At 39.3% G+C, this 26,320-nt stretch overlaps 1 protein-coding gene and 1 long non-coding RNA gene across 4 annotated transcripts in view; one reads left to right on the top strand and one right to left on the bottom strand.

Moving 5' to 3' along the window:
* Positions 1-799: 799 nt before the first annotated feature.
* On the bottom strand, positions 800-6,149 carry LOC140594398 (uncharacterized). Its single transcript, XR_011995084.1, has 2 exons — positions 6,026-6,149; positions 800-5,914 (listed from the first exon to the last, which is right to left on the bottom strand). It is a non-coding gene; the product is annotated as an uncharacterized lncRNA (long non-coding RNA).
* PIK3C2A (phosphatidylinositol-4-phosphate 3-kinase catalytic subunit type 2 alpha) overlaps positions 5,735-26,320 on the top strand; it is a 115,432-nt gene continuing 94,846 nt past the window's right edge. The window contains exon 1 of one of the 3 annotated variants that reach the window (XM_026008186.2): positions 5,735-5,994. The gene's annotated coding sequence lies outside the window, so the exon portion shown is untranslated. Of the gene's footprint in view, positions 5,995-6,206; positions 6,389-26,320 lie in introns of those variants that run through there. The other 2 variants (XM_026008183.2, XM_026008185.2) reach the window with 2 other exon arrangements.

A 26,320-nucleotide genomic window follows, 5' to 3' on the forward strand; every position in this document is an offset into this window, starting at 1 on the left:
AATCTGACTGGCATCCTTGTGAGAAGAGTAAAATTGGACAGGATATTTTTAAGAGGAAAGATAAGAAGACACAGGGAGAAAACAGCCACCTATAAGCTGAGGAGAGGGCCTAGAACAGATACTTCCCTTATGCCTACATGTTGATCTCAGACTTCCAGCCTCCAGTACTGTGAGACAATAAATTTATTGTTTAAGCTGCTCAGTTTGTGGTACTTTGTTACGGCAGCCCTAGCAAACTAATATGATAACACTTCAATGAATATCCCTATATATCTTTTTTTCCACAAAGATGCAAGCATATTGGTAGCAATCATAGAAGTAAATTTATAGAAAGATACCGCAGTATATTTCACATACCCTTTTTTTAATGTCCTTTCTCCTGAGATGCCCCCTGGGAAACTCCAATATAACCACTTCAAGTGTTACCTCTTCTGGGAAACCTGCTATAGTAGTCAGCTCCTAGGATGGCTCCCAGTAACCCCCCACCTCCTAGTATTCAAGTCTTTGTATATGCCTCACTTTTGCATATTCCCCGCTTCATGAAGACTTATTGACTCTTTTCTAATGAATGGAGAATGGCAGAAGTGATGGGACCTCACTTTGAAGATTAGGTTAGAGACCATGGCTTCTGTTCAGGATGTTTTCTCTCACACAATCTTGTACGCTCTTGCTCTTTCTTGGTTATTCATGTTGGAGAAGCCAGCTGCCATGTTGTGAGGTAGCCCTGTGAAAAGACCTATGTTTCAAGAGATTAAGACCTTCTAATAACTACGTAAGTAAAAATGGAAGTGGATCTCTCTTCATTCAAGCCTTTATTTATTTTTTTGTTTTTTTTAATTAACTTTTATTGGTGTTCAATTTACCAACATACAGAAAAACACCCAGTGCTCATCCCGTCAAGTGTCCACCTCAGTGCCCGTCACCCATTCCCCTCCAACACCCGCCCTCCTCCCCTTCCACCACCCCTAGTTCATTTCCTCGAGTTAGGAGTCTTTATGTTCTGTCTCCCTTCCTGATATTTCCCAACATTTCTTTTCCCTTCCTTTATTTTTTTTTTTAATTTTTATTTATTTATGATAGTCACAGAGAGAGAGAGAGAGGCAGAGAGACACAGGCAGAGGGAGAAGCAGGCTCCATGCACCGGGAGCCCGATGTGGGATTCGATCCGGGGTCTCCAGGATCGCGCCCCGGGCCAAAGGCAGGCGCCAAACCGCTGCGCCACCCAGGGATCCCTCCCTTCCTTTATATTCCCTTTCACTATTATTCATATTCCCCAAATGAATGAGAACATACACTGTTTGTCCTTCTCCGATTGACTTATTTCACTCAGCATAATACCCTCCAGTTCCATCCACGTTGAAGCAAATGGTGGGTATTTGTCGTTTCTAATTGCTGAGTAATATTCCATTGTATACATAAACCACAGCTTCTTTATCCATTCATCTTTCGATGGACACCGAGGCTCCTTCCACAGTTTGGCTATTGTGGCCATTGCTGATAGAAACATCGGGGTGCAGGTGTCCCGACGTTTCATTGCATCTGAATCTTTTCATTCAAGCCTTTAAATGAGACTGGCAGCTGATAGCTTGACTGTAACTTGATCAGAAACTTTGAGGAAGAATCACCTAAGCCATACCTGGATTCCTGACCAAAGAAACTGTGAGTTAATTTTTGTTGCTTTAAGCTACTGAGTTTTGGGGTAACTTGATATGCAGCAATAGATAACTAGTTACTTTCCATCCTCCCCTCTTCTTTCCCAAGCTTTCAAACTTCCAAAATTACTTACATATATCTCTAATAATGCTCACTACATCATACTTGCTTCTAAATCTCTCTCCTCTACTTGACTGTCTCCAAGGACAAAAGCCCTGGCTCAGCTTTATATTTACTGTCTTACGCAAAGTTCAAGCCACCATCATCACTTCCCTAGATTGTTGCAATAACCTTCAAACTGGGCTGTCTAAATCCTCTGTAGCCTTGCTCAGATATATGCTCTATCCAACCCTAAGAAATCTTTTTAAGATGCAACTTGGATCATTTGAGAACTGAAACCCCTTCTCCTCATTTTTAAGATAAAGACGTAAGTTTTTAATATAGTCTCCTAGACATGGCATGATCTGCTTGCCTCACTACCAAATCTAAAGCCACTTCCCTCTTATTCCCAGTACAACAGCAACACTGGCCTCTCAGTTCCTTAGCTGAACTATGCTCCTTCCTCCTTCAGTGTCTTTGCACACACTGTCCCTCTGCCTTGGATGCTTTCTACTGCATCCTCACTCATTTCTACTGCATCCTCACTCATTTCTATTCATCCTTTAGGTCTCAGCTCAATGCCACTTCCCAGGGAAGGTCTTTCTGCCTTCCATTATAAAGCAAAGAAGCCTGTGATTTTCCTTCACACCACTTACCACAATTTAGATAAATAATTAATTAGGGGTTTAATGTTTGTCTCCCCTGTTGGATTTGGACTCTAAGCTCTGTGAGGGCAGGGACACCTCATCTTGTTCTCTACTATATCCTAGCACAGAGAATAGTGCCTGATATATTGAAAACAGGGACTCAATACTTTTTTTTTTGTCTGAATCACAAGGCAAACATTTCCTATTCCTTCTACAAACTTCACATCCTTTCATTATCTACCCATTTGTTTTTTTAAAAAATTTAAATTCTAGTTAAACACAGTTCAATATTGGTTTCAGATGAAGAGTTCAGTGGTTCCTTATTTACATGTAACACCCAGTGCTCATCATCACAAGTGCCCTTCTTAATACCCATCCCCCATCTAGCCCATCCCCCACCTACCTCCTTCCATCAACCCTCAGTTCTGTTAGGCGTCTCATGATTTGTTTTCCTCTCTTTTCCCCCACCCCCCCATCCTGTATATTCATCTTTTTTTTTAATTTAAATTCAATTTGCCAACATATATTGTTTTTTAAATTCCACATGTGAGTAAAGTCATATGGTATTTGTCTTTTTCTCTGACTTATTTCACTTAGCATTATACACTCTAGCTCTATCCATGTCCTTGCAAATGGCAAGATTTCAGTTGTTTTGTTGGCTGAGTAGTATTCCATTATCTATCTATCAACCACATCTTTGTCCATTCATCAATTGATGGACATTTAGACTCTTTATACAGTTTGGCTATTAAACATTTAATGTTTTTTTTTAAACATTTAATGTTCTTAATGTCATTTATGACAGTGTTATCTGCCTTAGATAGTCATCTCTAAGAAGTAGAAACTATAGGTTTTACATTGTGTGGTATAGGACCCAGCAGAGTTGGGGATTCAGCATTGGAAAAGGAAAGTGAAGACTAGGTTTACTGATAAATGGCCTTTAGTCACTATTTTATTGCTGTTAAACTCTGCATGGGCTTTTGGGGAGCAGTGTGAAGGTAATAAAGGATGGGTTAGTTAGACCTGAGTTTGGATCCCAGTTATACCATTTAGTATCTGTGCGACTATGGGCAAATTCGTTATCCTCTCTGTTCTTCAATTTCTTAGCTACAAAATGAGGATAGAATAATGGCACTTCTGTTTGAGGTTGTTAGAGGAACTCAATGACTTGTAAAACACTAAGAGGGCCTGACCTTAGCAAATGCTCTAAATATCATTCTCTCTTTTTTAACCTGTGGTAAAACAAGGTTGCCCAATTCTCATTGGGTACTAGAAGTTTGGGAATATTTGTGGTGCTGTTCTCTGTGGGAGGTTAGGATTGGAACACTTAAAAATATAATGCCTCCTCCTCAATTCTTTTCTCTACCTTCAAATCTTAATATTGAAGCTAGTAGGAGAGTGAGAAATGGCTGCCAGCTATGTTCTCTTTTGGTTCCAAATGAGAGCAGCACCAGTTTGTCCTGGAAATTTGTGTTTCTATTGCTGACACATCCATCTTCATACACCCGTTGCCAGAGAGATGAGCTGCTAAGGGAGGGGTACTCTGATTCTTGACACGAGGCAATTTGTGAATGCTGGTTTTTTAGTATCTGGAAAACTATCAAACTCCCTTTCTTTCTCTTCTTATTGGAACCCTTCTGGTCAATCAGAGCCTACTAAATATAGGCCATTTAGAGGCATAATAAAATAATGAAGTTAGAATTACAACAAGAAATTCACCCAAGCAAGGGCTCTCTGCTGCTGGGACGGAGAAAGAATATTTCTCATAAGAAAAAATACAAAAAAGATTGAAAAAAAGTCAAATAGTTAATCTTCCCTCAAGACACAGTGTTCTGTCAAGGCCTCTTCCTTCTTTCTGAAGGCACACTCAGTTCTGGAGCAGAAGCAAGGAAACCAGCTGAGATAAATCGTTTTCCCCTCCCCCTTTAATCTTGGGTAAGAGCTGCCAATTCTACAAATTCCTCCTTTGATGAGAAGATAAAGCAGAACAATGCTGTGGAACTAAACAGATTCCTAAGGGACATTCTTCTAGGGTGTGTAAAGTTGGCCTGGAAGTGGGGGTGGGGAGGGGAGGAAGGGATGGAAAGCTTGGAGTAGGAAAGGTGGGTGGACAAGAGTCAGTAGCCACCTCAAGGAGTGCAGTTGCTTCCTTGAGCAGTTCCTTCCATAGACTCAGAACTCCATCCAGTCTCATCTCCGGGGAGTTGTAGGCATGTTTATTAGAGTAATTAGAGGGGCTTCATCCACTTCACATCCACTCTACCAAAAAAAAAAAAAGGGGGGGGGGGAATGGGGAAGAGAGAAGAGAGAAAAAAGATTTCTTTCCCATTATTTGTTGAAAGGAAGTTTCTACTTAGTCTTCTCACAACTTAAAAAAAAAAAGTTGTCGTTGTTGTTGTGGTTGTTGTTTTACTGAGAACTGCAGCCCAAGTCAGTCTACCACATTAGATTGTAAGCCTTTGGAAGGAGTGTGTCCCCTTCTCTCACTGTTTAAGGGACATATTAATGTGATTTTTTTCCTTGTTTGCTTTGGTCTGCGTCCAACATGGAAAGCTTCCAAGAGTTCCCTAACAAGTCCTAAATATGTAAATCATCATTGTTTGGGGGGGAAGAAACCTGTTTTTGTTAGCTTACAATATTATGAAATGTCACTCCAGAAAAATCTGTTGGGCTTCTGTTGCTTTGTTTTCTTCTTTTCTCCTTGTGTTAAGTTGATTTTTCTTCTTTTACTTGAAAAATTAAAAAAAAGTGTTTTACTTGAAAAAAAAAAGTTTTATTTCGAATCTGGTCCATATTTACAATCGAGTTCAGAGCCAAGCCTTAAATTGTACAGAATTTCCACTGTAATTAAACTATTCAGTGTTCAGGCTTCAAAAAGATATATTCTCCATTACACTGTCAACTGCATCACACAGAGCAGGGTAAATGTATGTTTCTGCACAGCGAAATAAAAATGGTAAATGCAAAACAAATAAAAATAAAAATACAAAAAGCTGGAGAATGCTACAGATTGTGGAGTCAGAATTGGAGTTTGAATCCTGCTCCCGGCGTCACCATCTGTGAAATGGGGAGAATTTTCCTATCTGCTCGACATGGTTATGTAATTCTTAAATCGGATATTTAAGGGCTAACCTTTACCAGCGTAATCCCAGTCACTTGTCGGGAGGCAGGTATTCTGGAGATTGCCTCGTGAAGACCCTCTGTGGCGCAGACAGGAGCCGTCTCCGCCTAGCCGGGGGCTGTCATCGGGCCATCTTCCTTACCTGACCGCTGAGCACTACGTGAGACACCCGAGTGAAGGAGCTTCACGCAGTCCACGTGACGGGCTGCTAATTAGACGCTCCGCAGCACCTGATCCACCGTGAGCCGCCGCTAAGTGCAGCTCGGCGTGCAGGACTCCGTATCTTGCCTGTGCCTTTCAAGTTTTCCAGCCGCAAACTAACCTCACCGCGGCCTGGGGCCCAAACCAGGAATCCGGGAACCACGGCCAGGCTGGAGCAGACTTGCTGAGGTCCCTGGAGAGGGCACGGGAACAAGAGTACTTCGCTGGTTGGCGGACGCCGGGCCGGACAGTGGCCGGCTGGGGTCCCAGGAGGTACATCCCCCGCCCCCCGTCCCTTCCTCACCATCCCCCATCCCCGCCGCGGGCTGGTGCTGCCGGGAGAGACGTCCCGAGCCGACTCGGCATTTCCCAGGGGAAGCCGCAGCCCGGCCCCCACCGCCCCAGCTCCAGCCTCGCGGGACGCGCCCGGGCCCCGCCCACCACCTCAGGTAGGCCGTCGGCGCCAGCCAATCCCGCCGAAGCCTGGGCGCGGAAGGCGGGGCTTCCCTGGCCGGAAGTGACGTGCTGTGCTTGGCTGGCCGCGGAGTCCGCCGAGGCTCTTGGCGGCGGCTGAGGCGGCCGGGAGGGAAATGGCTCGGACCGCGGCTGCTGCGGCGGCTCGGGTTGTGGTGGAGGCAGAGGCTCGGGCGCCGTGAGGTGAGGAGCGGTAGGTGCAACGAGGGCCGGTGCCTGGGGCCCCGCTGTGCAGGGGCCGCGAGGGGCCCGGGGGCGCCCAGGATGGGAGGGTCCCCTGCCGCGGCCCCCAGTCCCGGGCGCCCGCCTCTGACCCTCTCTCTGGTACTCTTGGCGTCGCCTCAGCCCGACTCACCTCCCCCGGGCCTTGCTTCCACCCAGGCCGTGTCCGGCCGCCCCGCCTGAGGGGCGAGGGGCCCGCGCCCCCCTTAGGCCCCTCTTGGCGGGGCCCCTGGGAGTTACTTTCGCCCGCAGGCGGAGGGCAGAGCCCCCCCTTGTCCTTCGGTACCGGGTCGGAGTCCCTGAGGCCGGTCCTGCCCTCTTGTTGAATCGTTCGCTTCTGGCGAAGTGTGTGGCACGTCTGGGTCGTCTCCCCGCACCCCCTCCACCTCCTTGTCCCATCTCCAGCTTTGGGGATAATGTCTTTTTGTTTTTTTATTTTGTTTTCTGTTTGTTTTTCTTCTTCACACTTCTTCCCATTTGCTGCCTTTTTTTTTTTTTTTTTTTTTTGCCGCGAATCCACTTGCTTCGGGAGAATAGTATTATTTAAGTGTGTGTTTAGTGCATCATCTTTCCGGGAGTGCGGTCAGATGAAAAATATTTGCTTCACTCTTCCTGAGTGACGGAGGAACAATACAAAATCGAAGAAGGGGAGAAAAAAAAAAAAAAAGCACATACTTCTTTTTCCTCACTAAATGGTTTGGCTTTAAAAAGGAGATTCTCTAGTTGTGGAAATTTCTTCGGGGGGGTGGGGCGGGGAGCAGGGCTTCACGAGGGAAATGAGGAAGAAAACTAAGGGAGGAAGAAAGTGTGGGGATAAAGCATGTGGAAGAGTAAGTAGTTCCTTCCCTTGTGTTAATCTGGACAGTGGGTGCTGTGGGGAAGGAGGTCTTCATCTTTGAACAACATTACTTATTATTATTATTTTTAAAGATTTTGTTTATTTATTCATGAGAGACACACAGAGAGGGAGAGGCAGGCTCCATGCAGGGAGCCCGACGTGGGACTCGATCCCGGGTCTCCAGGGTCAGGCCCTGGGCTGAAGGCGGCGCTAAACCGCTGAGCCACCCGGGCTGCCCAACAACATTACCTATTAAAGAGGTACCCTGAAATTGTTCCAGGTGGGTGTCGGACCACCCAAAAGCTCTGCTGGGAAAATTGTTTAATATGTTGTGTCAAAGCCACAGATTATAAGAGAGGCAGAAAAAAGAAAGGTATCAGAAGAGCCGCAGACATTAGTATAGACGGGGGAAGCCTGTTTGGAGGTCCAGAACACTGATTCCAGAAGAGACTTTGTACCTTTGCCTCCTTGGCTTGTGATTAAGTCTCCACAGGAGACTCCTTTGAGCGTTGTGCCACACTCGGTGTTAGTACCTACTCTTATTCACCACGGCAAATTAGACTGAAGTGCTCTAACTGAGGTCTATGCAGTTGAAGATAGTTGCTTGTTTCATATTAAGACCATTTTTTGAATACCGAAAAGCATTATGACTGAGAATAGAGAGATTTTGTTATTTAGCTCAAATTAATTCAAAAGTAGATATGTAGATATCAAGCATATATATATATATAACTACTTCTACAAGTAATTTTGCCTGAATTTATTTTTTTATTTATTTTTTATTGGTGTTCAATTTGCCAACATATAGAATAACACCCAGTGCTCATCCCATCAAGTGCCCCCCTCAGTGCCCGTCACCCAGTCACTCCCACCCCACCCCCACCCAATTTTGCCTGAATTTAAAGATTCTGAAGCATTTTTTTTTCTTACAAAAATCTGTTTTGTATGCATGTTGCTTGCATTGTTTCTTGGCAAGCAATGTATTTTAATGTTTTCATCCATAGGTTTCACAACCTTTCCTGTTTCATGGAACATAAAAGTTTTCGCGACTGCACTTACAGGAGTTAGTAACTAGAAGTTTAGATAATTAGCTGTGTATTAAGCATTTGATTCTGTTTCTCCCTTCTGCCATGAACGGTTCTAAAATTTTCAGTTGAAGATTGTTACATCAGTTCCATGTCCAGGAATCTTTCTTTAATCTAGCACAATGTTTTTGCACTTGTAAGCACATTGAATAAGTGAACTTAACACCTAACAAGGGTGTTGAATTTCTCAAGAGTTCAGAGTTCTTATCAGAGCATCAGACCAAACTATTCAGAGCAGCAGTGCAAAGGACTTTTTTTCTTTTTTTTTTTTCAATGCTTTGTAACTTGTTACTTACTTTGATAATGTAAATTATCCATTTTATTATATTTGCCATGTTAATGCAGGTAAATGATAAAGGTGAATGTTTCAGTACATTTGATTTGTTGTAGGAGGGCTAAGCATTAACCTTCTGAAAGATTTTGTTTTCAGAGGGCCTGCAAGGATGCCTGGCACTACAGTGGTTTGAGGGATAGAAAAAAATGAGACACACAGATTATGACAGTATGGTTATAAGGGCAGCAGTAGTTCCAAAGTATTGAAAAGAATGTGATCACATGGGCTGGAGAAGGGGAATGAGTGGATCTGAGGAAGGGTGATGCTCAAGTTGAGTCTTAAAGGATTAATTTCTTCCTTAATGAGAGTGGAATAAAGGTGATCAAGTTCTGGGGCACCTGGGTGGCTCAGTCAGTTCTGCATCTGCCTTTGGCTTAAGGCAGGATCCTGGGGTAGAACCCTGTGTCGGGCTCCCCACGTAGGGGGGAATCTGTTTCCCCCTGTACCCCTCCCCTTCACTGGTACTCCCTCTCACTTTCTCTCAAATGAATAAATAGAATCTTAAAAAAAAAAAGAAAAAAAGATGACAGAGGTTCCAGACCTTGTTGTGATACTACCAAGCAGTGAGACACTAAGCAAGAGGCTTACTCTGGTATCCATTTTTTTTATTTGAGAGTTTATATCTAAATGCTGTCCAGTAGAAATACTAAATGAGAACCACATATGTTAAGATATTTTACTTTTTTTTTTTTTTTGATAAGTCTTTGAAATCTGATGTCCATCTTACACTTAAAACATCGCACTTTGGACTAGCCACATTTCAAGCACTCAGTAGCTGCTTGTGGTTAGTAGCTAACATATGGAACAATGCAGATAGGCAGTATAAAAGCTCTGCTTTCCTATGGTGGATTCCTGCTTAAAAAGGAAAAGCAACTCCTGTAAGAAATATATTACCAGTAATTTGTAATTTCTCATCATTTTGATAACAGTCATACTGAATCTTTTATTGGAATTATGGTCATACTTGGGAATGATATTGTTATGGGATATCTTTCAGGTTGTTCACAGGGTTAAGTTTGAGACTAGAAGAAAATTTGTTTTTCCTGTTCTCTGCTGGAGTCACAGTTTTGGTAACTCGGTGCATTTATATATGTGTTGTGGCCTTTTTGTCTACAATCTGTTATTTATAACTGATGGAGCATGCACATTGATAATTTAGGCAGTTAACAAGGAGGTTTATACAATTTTAAACTGCATTTTGGGGTTCTTAAAATTTTTAATTTAGCTATTTGGGTACAAAAGCGAGTGCGATTTTTTTTTTCCTTCTTCTTTTTTTTTTTTTTTTTATTATTTATTTATGATAGTCACAGAGAGAGAGAGAGAGGCAGAGACATAGGCAGAGGGAGAAGCAGGCTCCATGCACCGGGAGCCCGATGTGGGATTTGATCCCGGGTCTCCAGGATCGCGCCCTGGGCCAAAGGCAGGCGCCGAACTGCTGCGCCACCCAGGGATCCCCTTTCCTTCTTCTTTTAAATAGGTTTATGGTCCTCACTTTCCAGATGAAGAATTCTAGTCTCAGGAAGACTAAGTAGCTGGATCATGACTACAGTTAGTGAATGGCAGAACCAGGTTTTGAGCCCTGATATGGTGGGGTTCAAGCCTCTTGTTTTGCTTCCCTGTTCCATCCACACTGGCTGACTGCATATGGGATTTTTAAACACTCTTGATTTTAATAGATTCGAAAGCAATTATTGGCTTAACAATATTTATCTTTTTTTTTTTTTTCAATTCTTTACATCCAGCGTAAGATAACCAAGAGTTGCATGCTTTTCCCCACTGTGCCAGCCGGGTGCCCCTTCAATAAAGAGTTTAGATCTTAAGCTGTTAATGTAGGAAGAAGGGGATGAGGTTTCAGGGACAGTTATTTCAATGCATATGGAACAACTTGGGGGAAAAACTTAGAGAAAATAAGATAGAGGTTTATGGAAGGATTTGCAGGTTTGTTTGAAAAGATAAGGACAGACTGAGGTGAAGTAAGAGATGAGAATAAGTTGACCTCTGCAATAAAGAACTTACAGGCCAGTGGACAGAACTTTTATATTATTTGAGTAATTTAGGAAATCTTAGCACAGACTATGAACTTGTTGCTTATGTAGTGTGATTAAATTGGCTAATTTGAATTTCTACACATCCTTATCAACACTTATTTTCCATTTAAAAAATTTTAGCCATTCTAGTAGGGCATCTCATTGTGGTTTTGGTTTGCATTTCCTTAATGCGTAATGGTATTGAACATCTTTTCATGTGATTATTGCTGATAAGCTGCCTTTTTAAGAAAAAGATTTATTTAGAAAGTAAGTGAGCGTAAGTGGGAGAGTAAAGAGGACTGAAGGAGAAGTTCATGACTGTAAACGAGCAGCAGAGTAATGCTAGTGAAATGAGTATAGATTTGATAAGGAGTTTGAGTATGAGAAAGGAATAGACAATGATAAGAAAATTGGTTAAAAAATTTGCAGTATGGGAAACTTAGTTGAAACAAGCTATTTAAAAAATTTTTCCTATTAAAACAGAAATTGGCAACTTATCTTTTGAAAATATGTCAGTGGAGCCAGGAAGGCATTAAGTATTAAGGTTCTGTTATGGGGGCATAAGACGACAGAGTGTATGACTCTTGATTTTGGGGTTGTGAGTTCCATCCCCATGTTGGATGTGGAACCTACTTTAAAAAAAAAACACTAATAAAGTTCTGTGGCTGTGGAGAGAGGGGAAAAGCAAAGACAATAGCCTCTTTCAAGATAAAAGGGTAGGGACAATGAGAGAAGACAATGGAGGGAAATGAGTGCAGATACTTTGCCTTCTGGTGAGGTGGGAAAAGAATGTGGATGTTGAAGTGATAGACACAGAAAAAATACCTTTCTAATTAGGAAACAGGAAAACATTTTTTCAAATGTTTTATTTGTAGTTAGGGAATTATGGGAAGCATGTATTTTCCCCCAAGATAAGCTCTGAAGGAGACCTAACTATTATCTATAAACAAAACCATAGTGCTGTGAGTATCCATAACCAGGTTGATTTATGAAGTCACTGTATATGTGTTCATAACATAATTTATAACTGTTCTAACCTTTCTTTTTAGTTTAGGCTAAATACGTTAGACTACAGTGCTGAGTTGGGAAAAGGTGGTCTTTGGCTTCCAGAATGTAGCCTGGATCTCATGACATTTATCAGATAGGAATTCTACTTGTATTGAAATATATAACATGACCCTGTAACTATTTAGAGATTTAAAAAAAATCAGATTTATTGAGGTATAATTTACTTATAGTAAAATTCATTTGTTTTAGGTAGCAACCTTCGAAATTAAGAGATAGTGACAGCATTTAACTGCCACCACCACAATTAAGAAACAGAATATTTCTATTGCTCCAAAAAGTATCCTTATTCTCCTTTGTAATCAGTCCCTTTCACTTACCCTGTAGACAACTGATATATTTTTTTAACTTTTTAAAAAAGATTTTATTTATTTATTCATGAGAAACACAGAGAGAGAGAGAGGGGGGGGGGGCAGAGACACAGGCAAAGGGAAAAGCAGGCTCCATGTGGGGAGCCAGACGTGGGACTTGATCCCAGGACTCCAGGATCATGCCCTGGGCTGAAGTCGGCGCTAAACCCCTGAGCCACCCAGGCTGCCCAACAACTGATATTTTTTATTCCTATTTATTTTTTGCTTTTGCTGAATGTCCTGTATATATTCAGCCTTTTTAAAAAATGGTCATCTGCAACTCAGAGGAAGTCATCCCTCCCCCAAAATTTGTTTTTAGTTTCTTTATTTAGTAATCTACACTCAACGTGGGGCTTGAACTCACGACCCCAAGATCAAGAGTCACACACTCTTCTGACTGAACCAGCCAGGCACCCCAGCCTTTTGAGTCTGACTTTTACTTGGCATAATGCTTTTGAGATTCAGTGAAACACCACATTTTGTGTATCCATTTTTGATAGACAGTTGCATTGTTGCTAACTTAGCTATTGTGAATACTGCTATGAGCATTAGTGTACATGCTAATAGACACTTTTGGATGTATTTATCTAGGAGTAGAATTGCTGGATCATATGGAAATTCTATGTTTAATTTATTGGGGAAACACTAAAGTGTTTCCAAAGTGGCTGCACCAATTTACATTCCCATCAACAAAGTATTAGGGTTTCAAGTTCTCTGCATCCTTATCAACACTTATTTTCCATTTTTAAAATTTTAGCCATTCTGGTAGATAATGAAGTGGTATCTCATTTGTGGTTTTGGCGTGTATTTCCTTAATGAGTGAACATCTTTTCATGTGATTATTGGTGACAAGCTGCCACATTTTTTTTCTTTTTAAGATTTATTTATTTTAGAGAGAGAGTGAGCATAAGCAGGAGGGGCACAGGGAGAGGGAGAGAGAATTTTAAGCAGACTCCATGCTCAACATAGGGCTCAATCTTAGGACCCCGAGATCACAGCATGAGCTGAAACCAGGAATCAGACATTCAACTGCCTGTGCCACTCAAGTGCCCCAGTAAGCTGTCTTTTTTTTTTTTTTTTAAAGATTTTATTTGTTTATTCATGAGAGACACAGAGAGAGAGAGGCAGGGACACAGGCAGAGGGAGAAGCAGGCTCCACGCAGGGAGCCCGATGCAGGACTCGACCCCAGGTCTCCAGGATCACGCCCTGGACTGAAGGCAGCGCTAAACCACTGAGCCACTGGGACTGCCCATAAGCTGCCTTTTTTTTTAATGGTATGAGTATACTGATTTCCAATACTTGGAAAGATGTAATACATATGTGTATTATTAGCTGCCTGTTATAAACTAGGCATAAATATATTATTTGGTTTATTATTTTTTAAAGATTTATTTATTTATTTATTTATTTATTTATTTATTTATTTATTTATTTATTTATTTATTTATGAGAGAGAGGGGCAGAGACACAGGCAGAGGGAGAAGCAGGCTCCATACCTGGAGTCTGGGACTTGATCCCGGGGCTCCAGGATCTCACCCTGGGCCAAAGGCAGGCGCCAAACCACTGAGCCACCCAGGGATCCCCCTATTATTTGGTTTAATCCTGACAACACAAATACGATCTTTTAAGATAAGAAAACTAAGACAAAAAAAAAAAAAAAAAAACCAAAAACCTAAGACAAAGGGAGATTAAGTAGTTTGCCTAAGATTACACAGTTAAAGAGTTCTGATATTTGAGCCTCAAGTCTTGTTGCTGCATCATTTTCTTTTCCTTATTATCACTGTTCTGTAAAACTACCAGTTTAATGCAGTTAGTGTCATTTGAAAACAAGATTTTCTTAGCCATAGAAATTATGGAATTTTGGAGGGAAATTCTAGAATAATGTCAGTTTTTCATTATTATTCCCTGTTTGGGGGTTCTCTGTTGTAATTCAGTTTTATGTTTTCCTGTCTTAAGCTATGTTGGAAATGGAGGCATATATCATAACATTTAGCACAAAAGCTTACTGTTATTTGTCATGTTGGAATTGGGGTAATGTCAGAGTATATTTAATGATTCATGTTAAATGAATGGACAATAAAGTAGTTCAAAGTTCAGTAATTATCTTGACAAAGCAGTACTACTGTTGGGATTTTGAGTTAAATTGAAAACTGCTTTGTCAGTAAACTATCTTTTAACAGGAATCTCCTGCTGTAACTGTATTTCCCATTCCATGCCCCCTCCCAAACAATGATACAGATATGCAGATATAGAATGCATTCTTGATGAATGCCCTGTTGAGAATCTTTTATGTGAAGATTCTATTTGTAGAATATTCTTCCTAAGAGCTGAGGGTAATATAATGACTGTCAGGGAGAATCAAGCCCTTTATTAATTGCTTGTAGTACTTGGGCAAAGCATAATTATAAAGTGTGTTATGGAGGTTAAAGAATGTGGGAGCTGGCTAGGCTTATCCATCTTTAAATTTGGGAAGCTTAAGAAGGCTCTTGGCTTTTCCCATGACTCACCCCTTATGTACAGGTTATCATTCCAATTTCATCTTTTCCTTGACTACACCATTAAAAATAGTATCCCCTCCCCCCAATTAAATCATTCTTTATGACATCACTGTTATTTCCCTCATTTCTTTTACTGTCTAAGCTTAACGTCTTTGCTTGTTTAAAGGAAACCATTCTTCATATTTCCGTTGCTGCCAACCTCGTTCAAGTCATTTCTAGTTGTTTTCTAGATTATTTCAGTTATTTATTAATTGGTCTCCTGGTTTCTGTTTGGGTTTTCCTTATGTCTTTTTTCTGCAAAGCAAATGGAGATCTTTGAATGTTGTAAAGCTCACATGAATGTCTCTTACACACCTTTTTTTTTCCTATCATACCTAATAATTGAGTGTACAGTGTTTTTCCTTCTTGGAAATACAGTGCTTAATTATAGAAAGTTCATATCAATAAATGTAGATTTTAGAATATTTTTTGAGAGAATATTTTTGATTTTTGCTAATTGAGTTTGGTGATTTAGCTTATTTTTATCAGAAAACATTCCAACTGAAAAGAAAAAAGTTCCACTAAAAATCCAGAGTAAAATTAGGTTTAAATAAAAAAGCTTGATTGTGTCATACCCTAAACTAGAAATACAGGTGTATATCTAACATATCTAAATTTGGAGTAAAATAAAAAATAAAAAAAATAAAAATAAAAAAAAATAAATTTGGAGTAAAGATTTAAATTCTACTAGTCATTATAGAAACTTACCTGTTTTTTTTTTTTTAAGAAAAAAAAAGACACCTGTATTTTTCTGTATATTAGATTGATTTGACCCTAACTCCACAATTACCAGTAAGAATTGAAGCCACTTCTTTCCAAGTAGTTGCTTAATCTACATTACTCTGTGATCATTCACTAATATATTTTTATCCTTCTTGGGCTTCACTAAACTTCTTAGATTTGTTTGGTTGATGTCTTTCTTCACTTGCAGAAAGTTCTTCAAATATTCTTCAAATATTTTTTCTGTTTCATTCTTTTTTTTTCTCTCCTGGGACTTCAGTTATGTTAGACCATTTGAAATTGTCCCACAGACATGCCGTTTTCTCTCCCCTCTTTTTTTCCTCATAGTTTGGATGTTTCCTCTTGATTCATCTTCAGGTTTGCCAATCTTTTCTAATGCTGTTCAGTCTAATTCTTCATTTCTGATTTATTTTTCTAGTATTTCTATTTGATTCTTTTTTGTTGTTGTTGTTATTTGTGTCATTCTGCTGAAACTGCCACCCTCTCCCTTCGTGCATCTTCATTTTTTGTACTACATTTAGTATTTTCATCCTAATTATTTTAAAGTTCCTCTTTGATAATTCCAACATTTGGGCCATCTCTGTATCTGCTTATTTTTACTGTTTCTTTGACCATGGATCACATTTTCTTAGTCTCATAATCTTTGATTATATATTAGCACAACCTAAGTTTCTTTTATTCTGGCAGGCCACTAAGTTGAGAAAGTCTGATTTGCAAGTAAGATGGGTCTGTACTTTGTTGTGACTTTAATTTGATTCAGTTTACCACTGGGTTGAAGTACTTTGGATGACACTGATGACTTTCTCTTCAGGAGTATTTGGGATCTGAACACTGATTTGATTCTAGAGATTTGTTTTACAGCCTAGCTGCTAGTTTTTTGTTTGTTTGTTTTTAGGTTGCTGGAAAGTCTCTTTGTTCTCTATTTTGTTCTTGGTTTTCTGTGTCTCAGAGATCTCTACCTTGCTGCCCTTAGCCCAGCCTCTGGAGGGCATCTATCTTTCATAAAGGGCTAGAATACTTTGGAGCGCTTTTTTCTCAGCTCTCCTGCCCCATCTCCAGCTATTGGTAGCCAAAAGTTTGGACTGCCTCTGGTGGATCTTTCCCTCCTTACCTGCCAGTCCTCCTCTGGAGGGTGACTGCCTTATACTTCAGGTAGGCTCACATGCTTCAGGGGGAGCTCTTTCAACTCTTTTGCCCTGTCTCCATCTTTCAGGGAGTTGCCTGAAAGTTATTGTCATGACTTCAGGTCTTTAGTTTTACATAGGTAACGCCTCAAGATTCATCTTCAGTGAAATTGCTCTGTCGAGCCCAGGGCCCATATTTCTAAGCAATAAGCAGACATGAATTATATTGTCCAAAAGTACTTCAAAATAGTAATGTGTTTTGGTCTGCCGGGGAGGACCATGTGGCTCTGAAAAGCAATTCTTAGAGTAATACATAATTTTATTCCCTCAAAGAAAGAAGTTAATGGTTTATAATTTGGCACATTTAAGATGACTTCCAAATACTTTAAATGAAAATGATGCAGTAAGAGTAGCTTAGAGGGCAGCCCAGGTGGCTCAGCGGTTTAGCCCAGCCTTCCGCCCGGGGCGTGATCCTGGAGACCCGGGATCAAGTCCTGAGTTGGGCTCCCTGCATGGAGCCTGCTTCTCCCTCTGCCTGGTCTCTGTGCCTTTCTCTCTCTCTCTCTCATGAATAAATAAATAATCTTTTCTTTTTTTCTTTTTTTTTTTTTAAAAGAGTAGCTTAAAAATCTATGGTATTTCTTAGTTTAGAAATACTCATTTTTGGTAAGATATTTTTATGTACTTTTAAGTATCTTACAGAATACTTGAGGCACTCTACAATAAAGAATTGCTTCCTAATCTGGTGCATATTAGATTAAATTTCATTTATTTGTTTAACAGACATTTGAACGAAAGCTTGCTTGTTCTAGGGTTGTTCTAGGTGCTGGGAGGATATAGGATGAGCCTAACAGATAAATCCTACCTTCATAAAATTTATAGCCTAGAGGGGGAAAGCTAGACAATAAAATATATATGTAAAATCTATAGTACATTGGATTGTAGTAAATGCTAAGGAGATGGTGAGTAAAGTGCATAGGCAGTGGAGTTAGGAAAAGTTGCAGTTTTAACTTGATTATCAAGGAGGACTTTACTCCAAAGTCACCTTCTCAATGAAGATGTGAAGGTGAGAGCACGCCATTCAGCTATCCAGGGGAAGAAGAGCAGTCCAGAGGGAACAGAAGAGCAAAGGCTCTGAGTGAGAAGTATGTACTTGAGGGAACAAGGAGGCTAGTAGTTGGACAGTAGCAGAGAAGAGAGTTATAGGAGAGAAGTAATAGGGGACCAGGTATTAGAGTGCCTGGTGGACTGTTGTAAAGATTTTGCCTTTCCTTTGAGTAAGATAGGGAACTGTTGAAAGTTCTGAGAGGAGGGGTAAGAAGATCTAAGGTTTTCAATATCACTCTGGCTGCAGTGTTAAGAGTGGTCTGAGGATGGAGGGTGGAAGTTTGGCAGAAACAGATTGGACAGCTATTCAGTAATCCAAGCAACAGATAATGGCTGGTCTAGGATGGTAGCAGGAATATAAAGAAAAAGTGCTCAGATTCAAGAAATATTTGAAGGTGGAGCCTATAAAATTTTATGTACATATCAATAACTATTTGATAGTTACCATCAAACTTTGGCTGCCTTCCTGACAAGCTATAATTGGATTAAGATTTTCTAATCCAATTCAAATAAAATAAATTTGCTGGATATACCATACATTGGTGATAGTGTGCAGTCATCTCTTGCCGATAGAACTATGTATTTTTAAATGTTGTATTTTATTTTTTTAAAGATTTGTTTATTCATGAGAGACACAGAAAGAGAGGCAGAGACATAGGCAGAGAGAGAGGCAGGGTCCCTGCAGAAGTTCGATGTGGGGCTCAATCTTGGGACTCCGGGATCACGCCCCCAGCTGAAGGCAGATGCTCAATGGCTGAGCCACCCAGGTGACCCTTAAATGTTGTATTTTAGAATGCAATGATTTTTTTTTTTTTACATAAGTCATGTTATGTACAATGCCCATTAGGTGATTCACAGATCGTGAAAATCTGAGAAATCATAATTTTTGTTGTTTTATTTTGCAGTCTTACCCTTTCTCTATATCCATTAATGAGTAAGAGCAGTGTCCTTAATTTAGCTGATATATTGGCAAATGAAAAGGGACAATATTGCTCTTATTTATATTTTTATGACATTATTTAAAAGTTGAGCTTTTTATGTTCATATAATTTGCCACATGTGAATTTTAAAAAAAAACCCACAGATCTATTAATTGTAGGTGTTGTTAATTTTCACATCCCATGTATAATATAGTTATGAAAATATGTAAAATATTTAAATTTAAAACATAGGGAGTGGATTCTTTTTTTATTGTGAAATAACCCACAGAAAAGTGCATAAAGCATATATGATTATTTAACAAGTAATTGTAAAATAAAGACTTGTGTAGGGATGCCTGGATGGCTCAGCAGTTGAACATCTGCCTTCGGCCCAGGGTGTGATCCTGGAGTCCCAGGATGAAGTCCCACATCAGGCTCCCTGCATGGAGCCTGCTTCTCCCTCTGCCTGTGTCTGTGTCTCCCTCTCTCTCTCTCTGCCTCTCATGAATAAATAAATAAAATCTTTTTAAAAAAATAGACTTGTAAACAATAAGTTATGAACCAGAACATTGTATTTCATAAGTCCCAATGTACTTATCCTTGATCAGGAATCTCTCTATCCCTCCATGAATAACCACCATGCTAACTTTTGAGAATCCTTTCCTTTTCTTCACAGTTTTACCATTATGTAAATATTCTTTTTTTCTTTTTTTAAGATTTTATTTATTTATTCATGAGAGACACAGAAAGAGAGGCAGACACACCGGCAGAGGGAGAAGCAGGCTCCATGCGGGGAGCCTGACGGGACTGGATCCCTGGTCTCCAGGATCACACCCTGGGAGGAAGGCAGGCGCTCAACCGCTGAGCCATACAGGCGTCCCTGCTGTTTTTTTCTTAGAGTTCTAGTTTGTTCATTGGTATTACTATATAGAATTCCACTGAATGAACTGTGATGTAAGAAAAAATAAATATTTGGTCTTTGTGCCTGGTTCCTGTCATGCAACTCCTAAAGCCCTTGGAATTTCCAGTTTCTTTTGTATGCTAATGAAATTAATAGTGTTTGGGATCCCTAGATAGCAGGATGTAGCTAGTCGCCAGAAAGACTGAGGCATGTTTAGAGAATTGGAACTTTCAGTTTCATCCTCTGACCTCTGGAGATGAGAGAGGAAGTGGAGCTTGAGCTAATGACCACTTCCAGGTTAGTTCCTATATGGGACTGTTGTGGGCAATGTTATTTGAAGGTTCTTATGATTATCTTTCTTTTTAATTTGTAAAAGTTATTTATCTAGGATTTGAGTCCTTTTGGTTATGTGTTAAAGATATCTTTCTGTGGCTTGTTTTATCTTTGGTATCTTTTGATAAATAAAAGTTCTGGATTATAGTCAAATTTATTTTTCTCTTATGGTTAGTGCTTTCCATCTTGTTTTAGTAATTTTTCCCTTTTCTGATTCTGGGTTTTCTTTTCACAGTTAGACGTTTGGTTTGCCTTGAGTTGATTTTTGCTTATGGGGAGAAGTAGGAATCCATTTCCTTTTCCCTCCATTTGTTCTAGCTTCATTTATTGAAAAGGCAGTTCTTTCTCTGTGTTCTGATATGCCACTTGTCTTAAATCAGGTGTCTCTGTATGTGTGTTTCTGTTTTTGACCTCAGCCTGTTACTAGATTTCTCTTCCTGCATAAATATCATATTATCTTAAATAAAATTAGTTTTATAAGTCTTTATTGGGTAGAGCAAATCTTCCTTTGTTTGTTTTTTTTTTTTTTTAAGATTTTATTTATTTACTCATGAGAGACAGAGAGGCAGAGGCAGAGGGAGAAGCAGGCTCCATGCAAGAAGCCCCATGTGGGACCTGATCCCAGGACCACGGTGTCACGCTCTGAGCTGAAGGCAAATGCTCAACTGCTGAGCCACCCAGGCATCCCTACCTTGTTCTTTTTCAAGAGGTTTTAGTTATTTTGGCCCTTTTGGTTACTGAATACACTTTAGAATCACCTTGTCAATTTCTATTTCAAAAGCCATTGAATTTTGCTTGGGATTTCATTGAGCCTATAGATTTCAGGAGAGGTGACATCTGTATAAAATTAAGTTTTCAAGTTTGTAAACATGGAAAAATATCACTTACATTCAGTACTCCTAGTATTTGTCAGTAAAGTTTTATAATTTCCCCCACAACTTCTTGTTACATGTATTGCTAGTTAGGGGGTTTTATGTGTATTACTGTAAAGACTATATTTTTGAACATTGCCTTTTTAAACCATTTGTTGTAGGTTTATAGAAATACAATTGATTTTTGTATATTGGCATCATTTCCAATAATTTGCTAAAATCTAGCATTGCTATTATCTATATATTCTTTTGAGTTTTTATCTGCACACAATACTTTATTTCGTCCTATTTAACCCTAAATTTTCTTTTTCTTTTCTGTGCTGTCTAGGAGTCTATAAAAGTGTTGAATAGAAGTGGTGGTGGGCATCCTGGTTTTTGTTCATGGTTAAACAGGGAAGTTTTCAGGATTTTATTATTAGATAAGATTTTTTTGTTGCTATTCATGGTCAAATAAGGAACTTCTGTTCATAATTGGCTAAGACTATGTATTGAGATCACCATATGCTTTTTCTATTTTGATTCTTTATTTATGTGGTAATTTGCATTTTTAAAAAAGATTTTATTTATTCATGAGAGACGCAGAGAGAGAGGCAGAGACAGGCAGAGGGAGAAGCAGCCTTTTTTTTCTTTTTTTTTTTTTTGAGAAGCAGCCTTTTAACTAAGGTCTGTCCTACCATTCTTGGTACATTTTTAAAGTATATAATTTCTAATTGTTCTACAATTGGAAAACAATATTTCATAGATAAATGTGTTTATAATCGGCCAAATAGGATTACAAAATTACAAAAATTAACTAAGTGTAAAAAAAAAATAGAATCATAAAGCCAAAATAACCCATGGAATTTCTAGTTAACCTCAGCATAAAGGCTATGATTCGAAGCCATGAAAGAATATTTAAATACATATTCATTAAAAAAAAACCTTTTTGGTAAACAAGCACCACATAATTCCTTCATTTCTTCAATAAATATTTATTATTGGGTGTATACTAGATGCTGAAAAACAAAATAAAAATAACCATTAGGGGTGCCTAGCTGGCTAAGTCAGAGGAGCATATATCTCTTGATCTCATGGTCCTGAGCTTGAACAACAGACTGGGTGTAGAGATTACTTAAATAAACAAACTTAAAAAAAAAATTAACCACTAAAAATGCCGGTGGAGGCACAGTTGGGTTAAGGATATGCCTTCAGCTCAGGTCATGACTCCCAGGATTGAGTCCACCATCAGGCTCCCCACTCAGCGAAGAGCCAGCTTCTCCCTCTGACCTTCCCCCTCTTGTGCATTCTCTCAAATAAATAAATAAATAAATAAAATCTTTTTAAAAAATGAATGAAAAAACAATAAACCTACAGGCACATGGGTGGCTCAGTTAAGTGTCTAGCTCTTGATCTCAGCTCAGGTCTTGACCTCAGGGTTGTGAGTTTAAGCCCTGAGTTGAGCTCCATGCTGAGAATGGAGCCTATTAAAGGAAAACAATAAATCCAGAAAAAAATGTTTGCTTTTAACAAAATGTTAACAAACAAAAAATAAACAAACAAAAATGTTTGCTTTTATCTGCATTTAACAGATAATTTTACTAATACATAACGATTCATAAAGAAAAATCCTATGAGAAAATGGACAGAGCCCCAGTGGCTCAGCGGTTTAGCACCACCTTTAGCCTGGGGCCTGATCCTGGGGACCCGGGATCCAGTCCCGCATCAGGCTCCCCGCCTCAGTCTCCCCGCATGGAGCCTGCTTCTCCCTCTGCCTGTGTCTCTGCCTCTCTCTGTGTGTGTGTCTCATGAATAAATAAATAAAATCTTAAAAAAAAGGAAAGCTGTATGTTACCTATGGGACTTAAATTTTTTCTTCCCCATGAGACTCCTGGGTGGCTCAGTGGTTGAGCGGCTGCCTTTGGCATAGGGTGTGATCCTCGGGTCTGGCATTGAATCCCACTTTGGGCTCCCTCCAAGGAGCCAGCTTTTCCCTCTACCTATGTCTCTGCCTCTCTGTGTGTGTGTCTCTTACGAATAAACAAATAAAATCTTAAAGAATTTTTTTTCTTCCCCTAAAAATTAACTAATAGACATTGGAAATATTTTATTTTATTGACTTGAGGGAAAGGATAATATTCTGGAAGATACATTTTTCCTTATCATCCAGAAATTAATGATGCTTGTTCACCATGCTTTTTGTTCCTTTCCTTATTAATTCTAGCTGTAAGTTGTCCAATAGCCACCTTTGGCTTTTGAACACTTGAAATATGGCTACTCAAAGTTGAAATGTTTAAGTGTGAAATATATACCATGTTTTGAAGACTTAATATAAAAAAAGAAGGTAGTGTCCCATTCATATATTTATATTGGTTACCTAGGCAGCCCGGGTGGGGCTCAGCGGTTTAGCGCCACCTTCGGCCCAGGGTGTGATCCTGGAGACCCAGGATCAAGTCCTACATTGGGCTCCCTGCATGGAGCCTGCTTCTCCCTCTGCCTGTGTCTCTGCCTCTCACTCTCTCTCGCTCTCGCTCTCACTCTGTGTGTGTGTGTGTGTCTTTCATGAATAAGTAAATAAAATCTTTAAAATATATGTGTATATATATACATATATATATAAATATATATATAGGGATCCCTGGGTGGCGCAGCGGTTTGGCGCCTGCCTTTGGCCCAGGGCATGATCCTGGAGACCCGGGATCGAATCCCACATCAGACTCCCGGTGCATGGAGCCTGCTTCTCCCTTTGCCTATGTCTCTGCCTCTCTCTCTCTTTGACTATCATAAATAAAAAATAAATAAATAAATAAAAAAAATAAAAAAAATATATAGGTTACCTATTGAAGCAACAGTCTTTTGAATATATTGGATTAAAGTATATTGAAGTACATCATTAATAATTTCATCTGTTTCTTTTAATGTAGTTGTAAAAGATTTTAAATTTGGTATGTGACTTACATTCTGTTCCTATTTAATAGTGTTACTTTAACCTATCGTCACTCAACAAACACCTGAACATTCTTCCATTTTTTTCTTTTTGACACAGTTATATAGTGCTTAATACCAAAGTACTTGGTTACTTTTGGCAGATGAATTCTTTCCTTCCATGAATCAGAGATAGGAGAATGTTGTCTACTGGAGTTTTTCCTTTTATTTATTTATTTATTTTTAATTTTTATTTATTTATGATAGGCACACAGTGAGAGAGAGAGAGAGAGGCAGAGACACAGGCAGAGGGAGAAGCAGGCTCCATGCACCGGGAGCCCGACGTGGGATTCGATCCCGGGTCTCCAGGATCGCGCCCCGGGCCAAAGGCAGGCACCAAACCGCTGCGCCACCCAGGGATCCCTGGAGTTTTTCCTTTTAGAACAGATGAAGCTACTCTCTCCTATTTTTATTTAAGATTTTTACTTTTTATTTATTTATTTATTTTTAATCCTTTTTTTTTAAGATTTTATTTATTTATTCATGAGAGACTCAGAGAGACACAGGCAGAGGGAGAAGCAGGCTTCATGCAGGGAGCCCATAGCGAGACTCGATCCCCGGACAACAGGATCACACCCTGGGCCGAAGGCAGGGGACAAACCATTGAGCCACCCAGGGATCCCCTAAATAAGCTCTCTTAGTGTGTTTTTTTGTGTTGCAGAATTTGAACTTCTCTTTGGTTTAAAAAAAAAAAATGATGTTTTAGGTTCCCTAATTGTTGAGGCATTCAACAACTATAGTAGAAGTTAGAGAGTAGAAGATAAATAAGAATTCATGCCCTTGGGCAGCCCCCATGGCTCAGCGGTTTAGCGCCGCCTTCAGTCCAGGGTGTAATCCTGGAGACTCTGGGATGAGTCCCACATTGGGCTCCCTGCGTGGAGCCTGCTTCTCCCTCTGCCTGTGTCTCTGACTCTCTCTCTCTCTGTATCTCTCATGAATAAATAAATAAAATCTTAAAAAAAAAAAAAAGAATTCATGCCCTTGATGAAACAAATTTGCTAGTCATGTGGTGATAATAAATCAATAAGTTGGCACATGTTATAACCAAATAGTATTAATTGCTTGGATTTAAGTTCTGATCTTACCACTTGCTAGCTACTGTGAACTTGGGCATATTATATAATTGTATGAAGTCTTTTTATTTGTATACTAGAGATAATAGTAGCTACTTCATATAAGTTATAAGGATTAAATTAATACATTGCTTTAAGTTGTGTCTGGCATTTAATGTCTATATATCTCTACATAAAGTTTATATAGGTGAATGCCTATACGTGTATGTACAAATAGATATATAGGTTCTTGCCATAGTTTTACGAGTATTTTCCATGGTTACTACATTGTTAATTTTTTTCTTTTTAAAAATTTTATTTATTTAATCATGAGAAACAGAGAAAGAGAGGTAGAGACACAGGCAGAGGGAGAAGCAGGCTCCATGCAGGGAGCCCAGTGTGAGACTTGATACTGGGTCTCCAAGATCATGCCCTGGGCCGAAGGCGGCACTAAACTGCTGAGCCACCCCAGCTCCCCCTGTTAATTTATTTTTAATGGTGGCATAGTATTTAGTTCCATGGGGTGCCATTATTTATTTTTCTGAGTTTCATTTTCATTTTAGAGGAGAAATATTTGCATTGTTGAACTCAAGTCATTATTTCTCTATTTTCTTATTTTTAATTTTAATATCTGAAAGTATTTAGATGGGTGGCAGGACTGGCTTGGTTTTTTTCTTTTTTCCCTGAGATTTAAATTTAAATTATAAATGAATGTCTACCACAGAAGGAGCCAAGAGCTTTTAAATTAATTCTTTTGGGTCTGCAAATGGTATCCCAAAGTTCAACTGAATAGTTTAATTGCCCTCTTTTGAAGAATTTAAAGTAGCTACAGCCTTGTGATCATCACTGGGTAGCTCTATGTTGGGAATTTTGGCAGATGGTATACAGTCATCATTCAAAAACTAGTTATATTGTCTTTTCCATCTGAATTAGGAGAACATTAGCACTGAAGTTTTGCATTTTGAATGAGCATGTGTGAAATTGTTTCCTGCTAAATGTTTGTCATCAAATGATGTTTTATTTTAAAAAAATTAATGGAGCATGTCAGTCAGTATAGCAGTCTCAGAAAAATAGTTTAAGCACTGGGTTACTTTTGGACAGCCTTTTAAGTCCTTTATTACCATTTGAGTACGCATAATACTCTTTTCGGAAAGCTAAAATATGGTAATTCAACTGTTAACCAAGAGCTCACTTTTTACTATTTAGAGTTGAATTTTCTTACTTTAGCATATACTGCTTTGGGTTGCTACTAGGGATAGAGCAAACAAACGAATTGATGATGTGAAAAAATGCCACATTCACTGTTAAAATATTTTTCAAACTATTTTATACTTTTGTCAGTGAATAAGAGGTAACATTCATTTGAAATATTTGGCGGGGCACCTGGGTGACTCAGTTGGGTCAGCATCTGCCTTTGGTTTGGGTCATGATGCGAATCCCCTGCATCAGGCTTCTTGCTCAGTGAGGAGTCTACCTCTCCCTTTGACCCTCGCTTCTCTCATGCTCTTTCTCATTCTCTTTCTCTCAAATAAATAAATAAAATCTTTTTTTTTTTTTAATTCGGAATGTGTTCTCTATTGAATAAACTATCTCAAACTCACTTTAAAAAATTCAGACTTGCCTCTTTTTTTTTTTTTTTTTAAAGATATTTATTT

Source organism: Vulpes vulpes, chromosome 11 (genome assembly GCF_048418805.1).
Source record: "Vulpes vulpes isolate BD-2025 chromosome 11, VulVul3, whole genome shotgun sequence".
NCBI lineage: Eukaryota > Metazoa > Chordata > Mammalia > Carnivora > Canidae > Vulpes > Vulpes vulpes.